The sequence below is a fragment of the Lepus europaeus genome, chromosome X (assembly GCF_033115175.1).
Source record: "Lepus europaeus isolate LE1 chromosome X, mLepTim1.pri, whole genome shotgun sequence".
In the NCBI taxonomy this organism is placed as follows: domain Eukaryota; kingdom Metazoa; phylum Chordata; class Mammalia; order Lagomorpha; family Leporidae; genus Lepus; species Lepus europaeus.
In genome coordinates, this window is record NC_084850.1 from 16,269,382 (window position 1) to 16,283,975 (window position 14,594).

Here is a 14,594-nt window from a genome sequence, read left to right on the forward strand (position 1 = left end):
CTTTCTTTTCACATGGTATTGTGGGAAAAGGGCAGAGAATGGATGGTAGTATATCCATTTCTTACACCTGGGTGGAGAAGGGTGGCCCACATGTGAAGTTAGTGATCTGTCTGTCCCTCTAGGCATATGAGATTTCACATTCCTGACGGAAAGCCCTAGAAATGCTGTGTTGTCTTCTGAAATGCAGCGTGAGCTTTGGGCCTTTACTTTTCAAGAAAGTGGTAATTATTTTATTTTTTTTATTTTTTGACAGGCAGAGTGGATAGTGAGAGAGAGAGAGAGAGAGAGAGACAGAGAGAGACAGAGAGAGAGAAAGGTCTTCCTTTACCATTGGTTCACCCTCCTGTGGCCACCGCGGCCAGCGCGCTGTGGCTGGCGCACCGTGCTGATCCAAAGCCAGGAGCCAGATGCCTCTCCTGGTCTCCCATGCGGGTGCAGGGCCCAAGGACTTGGGCCATCCTCCACTGCACTCCCGGGCTACAGCAGAGAGCTGGACTGGAAGAGGGGCAACCGGGACAGAATCCGGCGCCCTGACCGGGACTAGAACCCGGTGTGCCGGCACCGCAGGTGGAGGATTAGCCTATTGAGCCGTGGCGCCGGCCAAAGTGGTAATTATTAAGGGAGGCTTTATTTTGTCATTCCTAGTGGAGGAATCCTATTGTTTGCAGGTATTCATATTTTTCTAAGGGAAAAAAAAGGCTTCCCTTCCTCCTGTTTATACTATAGCTCCACCAAAGACTCCTCAGTGTGATCCTTTAAGCGCCAAGATTTTTTGAGGTGGTAGTCTGTGTTTTCCTGAGTTGACCCCTTTTGGATTTTGGGTTTCTAATCAAATGCCTAGTGGTGCTTACTGCCAGTGCTGCTCAGGACTTCCTATTCTTTTCTCATCTGCTTATTTATTCCCTTTCCTATTTTCTGTTTCCTACCGTTCCTATCTTTTTTTCTTTTGTCCATTCATGTCTGTGTCTCTCTTGCTTTCTCTCCCTTTCTTTCCCCCTCTCCATCCCATCATTCCTTTCATTTCTAAACCCTAGCATGCCTTTAGTGTACTTGCTTATGTGTACTTACTTACCTATATTAATAGCTTTTCCTCACCTACTTAGTCTTAGTATATGACCGATTATGCATTGTAACAGTGTTCCACAGTTGACCAACTGCTCTGCAAGTTCCAGATTATACCAAGTTTTTTGTTTTAAAGATTTATGTATTTATTTGAAATGTGGAGTTACAGATAAGCAGAAGCAAAGAGTAAGTGAGAGAGAGTAAGAGAAAGAGAGGTCTTCCATTGCTGGTTCATTCCCCAAACGGCTGCAACTGCTGGAGCTGGACCAATCAGGAGCTTCTTCTGCGTCTCCCGTGTGGGTGCAGGGGCCCAAGGACTTGGGCCGTCTTCTACTGCTTTCCCAGGCAATAGCAGAGAGCTCGATCAGAAGTGGAGTGGCCAATGACTTGATCCAGCACCCATATGGGATGCTGGCACTGCAGGTGGTGGCTTTACCCATTACACCACAGTGCTGGCCCCTATACCAAATTTTTGTTATGCCATACTTTCTTGATTTCCAATCCCAAGGAAATTATTTTGCCTCCATGGTGGTTGCTGCAGTGTGTGTGTGTGTGTGTGTACGTGTACATTGGCATGCACATGCCCACACCCATGTGTATACACTTTCTCCAGTAAAAGGCAAGATTGTCCACATTGCTGTTGCATTACCCTGGAATTATTAATAATCACTGGACTCATACAATTGCTGCCAATATCTAATCTTATGGTTTTGGGACTTTTGGGCTTATTGATCTAGGAATAAGTTGTCATTTTCATGACCAGAGATGTATAGATATAGCAGTTTTCACAGCTTTTTTTTTTAACTTTGCTTTCTTCTAACAGGGATTTTTAAAATATCTACCCTGAAATATTATTTCAGAGGCCACTATTTCTAACAGGTCAAATTGGAGCTGCTGTGCTTGAGATGTAAGTGGAGAATTCAGTGCTTTCCTTGCTCCTCCCTAGCCTCAGCTATTGTTCTTCAGAGCAGCATTTGATAGACCTCTGGACTGGTCCCCTTCTGTTTCTATTCATCAGTGAGAATCAGATATAGGTGCAGGGGAGCAGACAGGAGCAGAAATACTAAAGGGTGGAAAGTTGAGGTACCTTGTGGCCAGAAGCCCAGTCATTAGTCCTCAATGAATCAAAAGGGCAACCCTTGATTCTGCGTTTGTGCCACAATTCTAACAGCTGTCTGGCCAGTATTGAGGCTTAGAATATAGAATCATCCTTTCTTTTGTGAAACATAAAGGATCTTCTCTACCATTATTCCCTGCAACCAAAAGCCCCAGATAGAGCCAGCATTGAGAAGCAGCTTGAGGGGTTGTGATGCCTTTAACAGAAATTATTTAAGTCAGTAAGATCTGTTCTCATCTTATAATGAGATTGTTATTTCCAGTTAGTATTCCAAGAAGTGAGGCTGGGTCAGCCAGACCCAGTAAATGCATATTTGCTTGAATCATTTGACAAATCATTCTAAGGCTAAGATGGTTTTGTGCCTGCAGGCAGGGAGTGGCCAGAGGAGGCAAATCAGGGAACTGTAATGAGAATACTAGTTGTAGCCATGGGAGGCCCATGCGATCAAGCTTCCTCTCTTCTAGCAGGAGATGCACAGGTATACTGTCAGGAAAAGGGCTCTGAGGCAAAGGTTGCTAATGGAGGGAAGTGCTCATTGACATGCAGGTGAGGCATGACCCAGGCTGCCATATTCAGATAGCCTTTCCTCTCTCCACTCCTTTCTGTGCGAGAGGTAGTAGCAAGCTTCTTTTAAAGGCTCTAAGCTGGCCCATCTGTACTGCCATTGCTCTGTGTCAAGCCCTCCCCAGGAAAGCACAGCATTTTCTTTCTTCCTCCAAACTTTTTGTTCATTTCTTAATGTTTATGGTGAAATATTCTCACAAAAGAGTGTATGGAATATGCATGGAGAGTAAAAATAATTCAATTTGACAAATAAAATGAACCTCCACTTATCTATCGTACAGCTTGAGAAATAGGATATTGCTTTTATCTTGCAACCTTGCTGAATTCTCCTAATAAAATTCCAGTGATTTATAAGATTGTATTACTCTGTTTAGCTAATCATATAATCAGCAAATGATGACACTTTTATTTCTTCCTTTTCAAAAGTAATGACATCTATTCCATTTTTTTCTTACTGCACTGCTTAACACATGTAATGTTCAATCAGAGTAGTACCACTTAGACATTCTTCTTTTGTTCCTTATCTTTTTTTTTAAAAAAAGATTCATTTATTTATTTGCAAAGTAGTTACAGACAGAGGGAGAGACAGAGAGAAAGGTCTCCAATCCATTGGTTCACTCACCAAATAGTCACAATGGCCGGAGCTTATACAATCCTAAGCCAGGAGCCAGGAGCTCCTCTGGGTCTCCCAAATGAGTTCAAGGGCCCAAACACTTGGGTTATCTACTGCTGCTTTCCCAGGCCATAGAAAGCTGGATTGGTTCTTGCTGATTTTTAAATCCCATAGTACCCCACAATTTTATGTCTGTTAAACTTTTTTAAAATAAAAATACTAAATCTAAATTTTAAGGATTAACTCTACTTCGTCATTATTTATTTTGTTTTATAAATGACTAGATTTAATTGGATAATATTTTTGTGATTTTTGCATTTGTACTTACTAGTATGCATTTTTCCTTTCTCATATTGTCTGTTTTTGGTGCCAGGGTGAGGATTGTCTTATAAAATGAATTTAGAAGTATTTCTTTCCCCTCACTCCTGGAAGAGTCCATGTTAAGGTTGGAAATATATTTTTATTTAATATTTAGCTGATTTTGGCTGGTATTTGCTTAATGAAGAAAATTATAAATGGGTATAAGACCATTCATGAATCAATTTTGAAATTTATAATTTTTAAAAATTATTTGAATATTTTATTGGAATTTCCAAATTTATGAGTAAAAATTGCTTATGGCATTGGCCGCTTATTTTTATTCTTTATTGCATCTAAAGTTATGACCCTTTAAATTCTTAATATTTTCTTGATTCATGCTTTTACTTCTGGTATTATTCCTTTTTATTTCAAAGTCTACATATATAATCACCAAAGCAATGCTATTCAGACTTGGAACTGGGGCTGGCATTGTGGTGTAGTAGGTAAAGCCACTGCCTACAATACCAGCATCCCATTTGAGCATCTATTTTTGTCCCAGCTGCTTCACTTCTGATCCAGCTTCCTGGTAATGGTCTGGGAAAAGCAGCAGAATATGGACCAAGTGCTTGCTTCACATGTGGGAGACCCAGATGAAGCTCCTGGCTTCCACCTGGCCCAGTCCTGGCCAGTGTGGCCATCTGGGGAGTGAACCAGCAGATTGAAGATTTCTCTCAGTGTCATTCCTTCTCTCTCTCTAACTCTAACCTTCAAACTAATAAATAAATCTTTATTTTAAAAAAATCATATAATTATACAAATCGCAGGAATACTTTCAAGACCTTTTCTGGTATAATTCCAGCATAGTTTTCCAATAAAAAATTAAACCCTATTTTCCTACTTATTACTTTGAATCTCAGCTACCTTTGTGAAGCATACTTCTGACATATACTTTTTCAAATTTTATTTGTTTGAAAATTGGTGTGTGGGGAGGCAGCGCTTGGAGAGAGATCTTCCCTCTGCTGCCTCTGTCCCCAAATTGCTGCTTCAGCCTTGGCTGGGCCTTACTGAAACCAAGAGCCAGAAACTCAGTGTGGATCTCCCTTTTGGATAATAGGTACACAAATACTTGGACCTTCATCAGCTACTTCCCAGGGTACACATTACTAGGTAGTTGGAATTGGAAGCAAAGCCAGGACTTGAACCTAGGCATTCTGATAAGAGTTGCAGGTGTGCCAAGTGGCAACTGTTTTGTTTTAAAGTTTTTTTAAGATTTTAATTTTTATTTTGTTTATTTGAAAGGCAGAATTAGAGAGAGGAAGGGGGAGAGACAGAGAGTAAGAGAGAGAGTGAGCTTCCACCCACTGGTTCACACCGCAAATGACTGCAATGACAAAGGCAGGAGCTTGGAGTTTCATCTGAGTCTTCTGTGTGGGGTACAGGGGCCCAAGAATTTGGGCCATCTTCAGCTGCATTTCCAGGTGCATTATCAGGGAGCCAGGTTGGAAGTGGACCAGCTGGGCCTTGAAATGGCAACTATATGGGATACTGGCATCACAGGTGGTATCTTAACATGCTATGCCAGGATCAGCACTATGGCACAGTGGGTTGAAGTCTTGGCCTGCAGGACCACCATCCCATATGGGTGCCAGTTTGAGTCCTGGCTGCTCCACTTCTGATGCAGCTCCCTACTAATGCATCTGGGAAAGCAGAGGAGGATAGTACAAGTCCTTGGGCCCCTGCACCCCCATGGGAGACGCAGAAGAAGCTCCTGGCTTGAGATCAGCTCCAGCCATTGTCGCTATTTGGGGGAGTGAGCCAGTGGGTGGAAGACATCTATCTATCTCTCTCTCTACCTCTATCTGTAACTCTGTCTTTCAAATAAATAAAAATATATCTTAAAAAACATGCTATGCCACAACACAGCCCCCCCCGGGGGGGGGCATCTTAACTGCTGCTTCAAACAACTGCCTCTGGATTTTTCTTTTAGCATTTTAATTTTTTTCACTCATATAAATTTTAAGTCACAAAATCATTAAAACTATAGTAATATATAATTCTTAACAATTTGTTTGAGAAAGATTTAAAGCAAAGTTTGAGGAAACACTCTTTAAAGCAAAACTGATATAGGTTTTTCTTTTTTATGTTTTTTTTTTAATAGCTGCCTCATATAAGACAGAACATGTAGTATTCATCTTTCTGTGTTTGGCTTATTTCACTCAACATGATGTTCTTCATGTAACTATTTTGATGCAAACAATAGTATTTCATTCCTTTTTATAGCTGAATAATATTCCATTGTATGTGCTTCTGTACTGTCCCCTAGTTCTCCTAGCAGTAGCAGTGATTCTTTAAAGATTTATTTATTTGAAAGACAGTGTAACAGAGAGGCAGAAAAAGAGAGAGGGAGAGAGAGATATCTTCCATCTGCTGGTTAACTCCCCCAAATGGCCACAATGACAGGAGCTGCACCAATCTGAAGCCAGGAGCCAGAAGCTTCTTCCAGGTCTCCCACGCAGGTGCAGGGGCCCCAGGACGTGGGCCATCTTCTACTGCTTTCCCAGTCCATAGCAGAGAGCTGGATCAGAAGTGCAGCAGCCTAAACTCAAACCAGCGCCCATGTGGGATGCCAACATTGCACGTGGTAGCTTTACCCACTATGCCATATTGCCAGCCCCACAATAGCAGGTTTTTAAAGGCATAGATGGAGGCATCTTCCAAAAATAAGCTTATTGAAAGCTATGAGCAGAGGCAGGGAAGAAAGTTAGAATTAGCAAATGACAATTCTGAAGGCAAGGAATCACATGGTTGTGAAAGCTGGTCTGTGATGCTAAGGACTATCCCCAAGCCACTAGAACCATACTTTCTATCTAGTGTATTGCAGACGATTGACCAGGCCATTAATTTTACATCTCTTTTCAGGGATGACTTTGCTTGTAGTTGGCTCTGGTAAATAGTGCTCCACAGGGGTTTGTAGCATTCCCTAGCCCTCATCCCTGGAAGACTGTTTCCTTCTTGTTCCAAGCTCTTTTGTTTGCTTGTGGTTGTTTCATTTTCAGTCTTTGTTAGATTTGTGTTTTGATATAGATTTGAGATGTGTTCTACTGGTACAGGTATGGCTTTTTCTAGTATTACTGCCTTATGCTAAAATAAGAAACTCATCTTGGGAGAAAAACAATCTAGTTAATTTTCAACATGTATCCTCAGGGAGTGTTGGGACAAGTGTGTAAATTGCTCTAAGTAGGTCAAACATAAGCATGAATTGCTAATGATTACTTTCTTGGTGAGGCTTTTGGATTTCTTGGGTTGTCTAAGACATGGTAGAGAATTAATCAGGAGTCTCTCTTTGCTCTATGCCTCTCAGCTAATTTTTCATTTTCATTTGGTAAATACTATCCACTGAATGGACATATGTAATTCCTAAATAGGCTTTTTTTCCCTAAAGATTTATTTATTTATTTGACAGAGTTATGGGAGGTGGGGGGGGGAGAGATCTTCCATCTACTTTTTCTAGATTTGTTTATTTATTTTTTTTAAATTTATTTACTTGAAAGTCAGAGTTACACAGAAGGAAAGGCAGAGGGAGAGAGGGATCTTCCATCCACTGGTTCACTCCCCAGATGGCCGCAACGGCCAGAGCTGTGCCTATCTGAAGCCAGGAGCCAGGAGCTTCCTCTGGGTCTTCCACGTGGGTACAGGGGCCCAAGGACTTGGGCCATCTTCTACTGCTTTCCCAGGCCATGGCAGAGAGCTGGATCGGAAGTGGAGCAGCCGGGTCTCGAACCAGCGCCCATATGGGATGCCAGCGCTTCAGGCCAGGGCGTTAACCCGCTGTACCACAGCGCCAGCCCCTGTTTGTTTATTTGAAAGTCAGAGTTACAAAGAGAGAGACACACAGAGAGATCTTCCGTCAGCTTTTTTTTTCTCCTAAAGATTTATTTATTTTTTTGAAAGAGTTACTATGGCGCAGCCGGTTAACTGCCTGGCCTGAAGCTCTGGCATCCCATATGGGCGCTGGTTCGAGACCCGGCTGTTCCACTTCCGATCCAACTCTCTGCTATGGCCTGGGAAAGCAGTGGAAGATGGCCCAAGTCCTTGGGCCCCTGCACCCACGTGGAAGACCCAGAAGAAGCTCCTGGCTCCTGGCTTCGGATCCGCACAACTCCGACTGTTGCGGCCAATTGGGGAGTGAACCAGAGGATGGAAGACCTCTCTCTGCCTCTCTTCTCTCTGTGTAACTCTGACTTTCGAATAAATAAATAAATCTTAAAAAAAGTTACAGAGAGAGGGAGAGAGAGATCTTCCATCTACTTTTTCTAGATTTGTTTATTTATTTGAAAGTCAGAGTTACACAGAGAGAGACACACAGAGAGATCTTCCATTTAATTTTTTCCTAAAGATTTATTTATTTATTTGAAATTCAGAGTGAGAAAGAGAGAGATGGAGGGAGGGAGAGAGGGAGAGGGAGAGGGAGGGAGGGAGAGGGAGAGACAGAGACAGAGACAGAGAGCTCTTCCATCTGCTGATTCACTCCCAGATGGCCTCAATGGCTATCAATGGCCAGTACTGGGCCAGGCTAAAGCCAGGAGCCAGGAACTTCTTCCATGTTTTCGATAGCATAGGTCCAAGCACTTGGGCCATCTTCTGCTGCTTTTTGCAGGCCATTAGCAGGAGCTGAATTGGAAGTGAAGCAGCCAGGACATGAACTGGCACACATATGGGATGCTGGCATTGCAGTTGGCCACTTTACCTGCTACACCACAATGTCAGCTCCCCCAAGTAGCTTTTGCTATTACCACTGACCCAGGGAGACATGTACTTTTGGATGTTTGAAGACTTCCAGTGAAAAGCTCTACCTAGGAACCAAGATCTAAAAAAGTAGTGGTCACAGATAATGGGATGCAGCTGTTAATGTTTCTATCAATATATAATCATTAAATGGAATTGAATAGTTTTGTTGAACGGACTGGGTTCTGCCTGTACATCTCACCCTCATATTCTTCCCTGAACAAAAAGCAAATGGTAGGAATGTGTTGATGAGGTCATAAAGTGTAAGATTTGAAAATGTCAAAAGGCATTCAATTATGTTAGAGTTATACCAAATGTAGCCTGGTATACAAGGACTGAGTAATCAAAAGCCATTTATTGAGTCACATCCTTTCAGAGGGCCCAAGCCTCTAATAAGTAAGGTAGGTGTGAGCTAGAACTACTTGTTGCTTCAGATCATTTGAGTGCCATTTAGCAATTTAGCACAGACCTAGTTGGAGAGAAGGAGAAGTATATTTGGCAGCCATTGCTCCTCTCTACTTTTCAGACCATTGTCTTACTTCAGGCTCTTGATACTTCTTTTCTCTATATTGCAGCAAGGAGCCTTGTAACTGTACTTCAACTTCCCAAGCTTCCCTTCTGGCCAATTTGTCCTCTAGCATGTCCCATGTAGCACTGCCCCATACATCTTTATAAGACCTAGTTCTCTCAACTTAGTTCTTTTCTCTAACAGCAGAGTCTCCTGTTAGCTTCTTATCCGTGGTTCTCTACAGTCAACTGAACATCATATGTCCCTATGTTCCTCTTTAACTTGGACCCCTTACTTCCTGTTAATACACACCCCAAATATTTTTGCCTCTGCTGTGGCTATTTACCTAAAGATGTTTCCCCTTTTCATAATTTTACCTGTCATTCATCATTATTTCTATTTTGCTAAGCTTTCCTTGAGACTCTTCATCCAACTGGAAATGGTGTTTTTATCTGAACCCACATAGCCTAGTGATTGACTTAAATTCAAGTGCTCATGACTTGTCTTTCTCAATGGATGATGACCTTCTTGAGGGCCAAGAACTGTCCCAGATTCATTGTCATTATTGTGCCTTGGAGCCCCAACAGAGCCCTGGAAAATGTTGGAATGCCTTTACCAAACAGACTGACTAAAGCTTGCAAAAATCCCAAGATTCTGTAGGAAGTGATGAAAGACTATTTCACTCTTCCTCAGGGCTTCAAGTCTAATAATAAGGATTTTGCAAAAATTGCTTCACAAGGTCCTGGTTAGCTCTAGGATTCTATGGTATCATTCAACTTTCCAAGAAGGATTTGTGTTATTCTATTTTTCACCTAGAGCCCAAATTATTTCCTCTGTAACATGGGCTTGTACTACCTTTGCTTCCATCTTTCACCAAGGACAGAGATCAAAGGATAGCCTCTGCATTCTTTCACCTGCTAAAACTTCAGTTCTCTGAATATTTCCAGTTACTTACTGAATTATGACTCTGGAATAAAGACAGTGTTTTATAATCTTGTAGAATCCTCCTGATGCCATTATATTGCAGGTTTAACATTGAGTATGATGCCTTGCAAATAGTAAGCACTCAATGAAGGATTGCTATTTTAGTTATTAATAATCAGTTTCACATAGTACAGACCTGAATTGAAACCGTGATTTTGTCATGTACCAGTGGTATGACTAGTGATGTAAGTTTCCTTGATTTTTGGAAATTTGTATTAGAGATTTGTCTTGAAGGTATATTGTTCATATTAAGTCAATTCCTGTTGAACTGCCTACCATGATCATAGTACTTTACAAATAATAACTCAAAAATGTACCTATTGTTATTTTTTTTTTGACAGGCAGAGTGGACAGTGAGCAAGAGAGACAGAGAGGTCTTCCTTTTCCATTGGTTCACCCCGCAATGGCCGCCGCGGCCGGCACGCTGCAGACAGCGCACTGCGTTGATCTGAAGCCAGGAGCCAGGTGCTTCTCCTGGTCTCCCATGTGGGTGCAGGGCCCGAGGACCTGTGCCATCCTCCACTGCACTCCCGGGCCACAGCAGAGAGCTGGCCTGGAAGAGGAGCAACCGGGACAGAATCCAGCATCCCGACCGCAACTAGAACCCAGTATGCCAGCACCACAGGCAGAGGATTAGCCTATTGAGCCACAGTGCCGGCAAAAATGTACCTATTGTTATTATTAGTAGCAGTAGTATTATATGCATTATTAAAGTATAGGAACTTAATGAATTCATTCAAATCCAACTTTAAGTGTCTAATGTATTCTGAGAGCTTTGAAAAGCACCTTGGGGCCGGCTCTGTGGCATAGTGGTAAAGCCACTGCCTGCAGTGCCAGTATCCTATATGGGTGCAGGTTTGTGTCCCGGCTGCTCCTCTTCCAATCCAGCTCCCTGCTATGGCCTGGGAAAGCAGTAGAAGATGGCCCAAGTCATTGAGCCCCTGCACCCACATGGAGACTTAGAAGAAGCTCTTGGCTCCTGGCTTCGGATTGGCACAGCTCTGGCCATTGCAACCAATTGGGTAGTGAACCAATGGGTGGAAGACCCCCCCCCCCGCCTCTCCTTTCTGTGTAACTCTGAATTTCAGATACATAAATAAATCTATAAAAAAGAAAAGCACCTTAATAATAATGGAAACAAGGTGGCATACAATTATCTATCACTAACATTTGTTGAGCACATTCTCTGCTATACAAAGCTTGAAGATCTCTACAAGTATAATTTCATTAAATCCTGAACAAAAACCTGAGGAAAGAAATACTATTATTAATTCTCATTACATAGATAGAGAAAGAAACTATAGAGAAGTTGAGGAAGTTACACAAGGTTGCCTCAGGATTTGAGTTCAGATGAAAAAACTGAGGCATATAAAGGTAGTCAGTGACAGGCAAGATTCAAGTCCAGGTCTTTTGTCTCCAAAACTTTTATCATTTCTATGAATGTATAATCATTGAATGGAATCATCACTGTGGAGGTCTACAAGGACACAAACAGGGCAACTGAAACATTGTTTTTACTGTGGTAAAAGGATCTAGTTAGGTTCCATGTGGACAAGACTACAAGTATGTTTGGCCATTTAAAATCTTATAATGTTAATACTTTTGATTCAATTCAGTTATTTAAAAGAGCACAAAGGATATTAGTATTTATATAGTACAGGAGTTTCCAACTTTGATTTACCTTTTGAGATAAATTAGAATATACTAACAGAATCCATGAGCCACCTGCTGCTCTCTATGCTGGGACTCTCCTGGAGTGCTCTAGTAACCTTGCTTTCACTGTTCCACTGCCTTGGTTCTTTCTGCTTCCTTCACAACCACAATCACAACAACGACAACAACACACAGTGGAACTTACTTTTGGATTTTAGTATAATCAGAGTAACCCCCTGTGTAAGGACCAAAATTTACTACTCACTGTTCTGGAGGCTAGGAAGTCCAAGACCAAGGAGCCAGAGATTCAGTGTCTGGTGAGGGCCCACTTTCTGGCATGTAGATGGTGCCGTCTTGCTGTGTGTCTTCGAAGACAAAGCTAGTAACATCAAGGGAGATTTCTGTGGCCTCTTGTTGAGAATAATTCCATTCATAGGGGCTCCACCCCAATAACTTCCCAAAGTCCTCAACTCCAAGTGCTATCACCTTGGGCACAATGGTTTCAACAGAGAAGTTTTGGGGGGACACAAACTTTCAGACTATATAAACACCACCCCAGGAATAGATTCTTTGCATGTGTGTCATCATGAGCAAAATTACCATGAAAATCAAAGCAAATTTCTGACCTTCTCATTTGGATTGGAAACTCTGTGAGAGGACATATTGGCATTCCTTTTGAAGTTTTATCTAAACCTATCTATGTGTAGTAGCCAAAGTTAGTGTCAGGGGTTATTTGTTTTGGGGGAATTTTCTTGTAAATAATGCCAAGTGAATCCAACTATAGCTGCCTTTGTTCAGTATGCCTGGGAAAATTCTGTAGGTTGTTCCCTTTTGTTAAAAGCCCAATCATAAAATTAGCCTTAGTTCTAAGCTGATTATGATTACAGAGGGGATATGTTAACAAATGAGATTCCCTTCCTGTTTAAGTTATCACTTCACATGTCATCATTGGCTTTTGGAGAGGCAAGAAACAAGTTGTATTCCTTTGTCTTTTTTGCTCTGGAGTCTAGAGTGAGTTTGAGTCAGCATCTAGGGCTTTACTGCTGGGGTGTGTGATAGGCAAAACTCTGGTAGCTGGGATCCAGATTTAATTAAGAGGGCTTCCTCTAAATTATGTAGACTCTTAAGAATGCCAGAGCTTTCCAGGATGTTTTCAAAAACCTTCCATTTGTAATGATGACACACTTGACTACAAACTTCAAATGGCTTTAAGGAGGTGTCATGAGACTTCAAATTGGTGACTTATAACTTAATATATTCTAGAAAGTTCTTGATGCTTCACTCATGTCAATGCTCCTTTGATTTCAGATAGCAGATCACTGACAACCATACTGTTCAAATATGGAGAAACACATTTGAGAGCAATTTGATCAGAGGCCTTTATAGAAATTAATCTATACAAAGAATGAGTAAGGTACAGTTTTCTTGACTATGGATGAAAAGTTTTTTTGTCCCTCAGATAAATAAGTTAGCTGGTTTTATATAGTAAGGGCGGTATGAGAGTTGCGGATACCAAAACTACTGTGTTAGTGACAGTGTTTTTGAGACCTATATGAAACACAGATCCTTAGCTTTCCTAGGGATAAAATGGTAGGGCCAAGAAAGTATGGAGTATTACTGAGTTAATCCACAACTCATCACCTACTTCTCACAACTGAAATAACTCTATTAAACCAGGATGAGTTTGCTCAATACAACTATCAAAATATAGAGCCAATGTGCAGTATATCAAAGGATTTGGGCTGCACAAAGCAAATTCTGGGAAATGGCATGTAGGCAGACAATCTGATCAAATAGTAGATGTTTATTTAAAAATAATTGCAAAGAGGCCATGAAAATTAAATGATGAAAATATTAGCAGTATATTTTCATGGAAAGAATACTAGGCAAGAACACTCAAATTCTAAATCTGATTTTCTAACTTGTGTGTTCAATTCTTGTATTCCAGTTTCCTCTTTTGCACTTGATCTTAGCCAAAATGCCAAGAAGCAATTGGTTTCCTCTTCTGTAAAATGAACTGGCTGAGCCATTTTTTACTTCTGATATCCTATGACTATGATAATGACATGATGAAAACTACATATTAATTAATAATATACAATTCCCCAAACAAAGTAAAAAAAAACACTCATTTGAAATTTTCTTTAAGTGTGCCATGTTTACATGTTGGAGACACAAAAACTAAAGAGGCATTGTTTACATACATAATTAAGTTACATTTCCTTTTAATGTATTAATTTTTTTAAATTGAGGTGGAGTGTGTGAACTCACACAACATGCAAGTAATCACCTTAAATTGTGCATTTCAGTGGTTTTAGTACATTCACAATGTTGTGTGACCATCAATTCTAATTCCAAAATATTTCATCATGACAAAAAGAAACCCCATGCCCATTTAAGCAATCCTTCTCCCTTTCTTTTTCCCAAAACGACATATTAAAAGATATTTATTTATTTGAGAGGGAGGGAGGGAGAGAGAGAGAAAGAGAGAGAGAAAGTCTGCTTCCACACATTGATTCACTCCCAAATGCCCACAACAGCCAAAGCTGGCCAGGCTGGCATATCTTAAAATGTACCCATTGCCTTTATCTCTGATGGATTAAATTTAGGGGGCAGCAAATAGGTGTCTGAACGTGCTTTCTGGGAGGCTCAACATTCTTTGAAACCATGTTTTGGCTAGTTAGACTTAGTGAGTTAGGGCTATGTGGACCTATCTGTCATGGCATTGAACCAATACACACTCATTGTTTAAAACAAATAATTAAAAGCAAGGCCCAGAGAACCAGCATTATGGGACAGTGGGTTAATCTGCTGCCTGTGATACTAGCATCTCATATTGGAATGCTGATTTGAGTCCTGGTGGTTCCACTTCTGATCCAGCTCCCTGCTGATGTGCCTAGATAGGCAACAGAAGATGGCTCAAGTATGTGGGCCTCCATCTCCCAAGTGTGAGACCTGCATGGAGTTCCTGGCTCCTGAATCCACCATTGTAGCCGTTTGGGGAGTGA

At 41.2% G+C, this 14,594-nt stretch overlaps 1 protein-coding gene across 5 annotated transcripts in view; it reads left to right on the forward strand.

The window, feature by feature from the left end:
- The window catches only part of FGF13 (fibroblast growth factor 13), a 723,070-nt gene that overhangs the window by 155,028 nt on the left and 553,448 nt on the right, over positions 1-14,594 (forward strand). The gene's annotated exons all lie outside the window — the stretch shown is intronic.